Source organism: Aspergillus sydowii, assembly GCF_001890705.1.
Source record: "Aspergillus sydowii CBS 593.65 unplaced genomic scaffold ASPSYscaffold_26, whole genome shotgun sequence".
Classification (NCBI taxonomy): Eukaryota; Fungi; Ascomycota; class Eurotiomycetes; order Eurotiales; family Aspergillaceae; genus Aspergillus; species Aspergillus sydowii.
The window spans coordinates 63,978-64,913 of NW_024467884.1; positions in this window are offsets into that span (position 1 = coordinate 63,978).

Below are 936 nucleotides of genomic sequence, written 5' to 3' on the forward strand. Positions count from 1 at the left end.
AGTCCCTGTCGAACCGCGGCTATTACCCCCAAAGCCATGGGCAGCTCGTCTTGTAAACATCTTCTTTGAATCAATAGCACCTTCTTTCCCGCTTATCAATAAGCCTTTGTTTGCATTCCAGTTTAACCATGCTTTTACTAGCTCTGCAGTGCCGACAAACAAGTGGCTTGCTGTTCTCAATCTTGTGTTCGCTATCAGCTCGAAGTATTACCAGCTAGCTGATCCTATCGCCGGCAAGGATGTCAATGACCGCGTCTTTCTCTCAAGGGCGATATCGCTTAGTACTTCTCATAATCTGGCACCTGAGCATGCAGACCTGCAACAGGTCCAGATTGATCTTCTGCTCGCCATCTATTATATGGCTTCGGGCCAAATCAACAGGTATGTTATGTTCCTAGATATCGGTCTCGCTCCTCTAATATTGTAGATCATGGCATATCAACGGGCGTGCGGCGCGCTCGGCCACTTCTCTAGGACTCAACCTACGTGCCCTCAGTGGGCAGATTGATCCTACTTCAAAGGAAACACGCACCCGGATTTGGTGGTCCATTTTCTTCCTTGAACATCTTCTCACTGGCATGACTGGACGTTCGTCATGTGTTGATTACCGATCCATCTCTCTGTATCCTCCGGCACCATATGATGATAGCGCGTTCCAATTACCTAACGTCGAGGAACTGCTTGGGAATACTATCNTACGTGAAGAGCGCCTCCAGTGGACTATCTATGCCAGTGATTCCGAACTCGAAGCGAGAAACACATGGTTCAAAACGATCAACTCAAACCCATCTCTCTACTTCTTCCACCTCGTCGANCTCTCCATCCTCACTCACGCCGCCGTCACCGCCATATACAGCCTGACTTCTAATAAAGATAGTGGTCAAAGCGAAATCCGCCCCTACCAAGAAAAGCTCCAAGAATGGCTATCAACCCTGC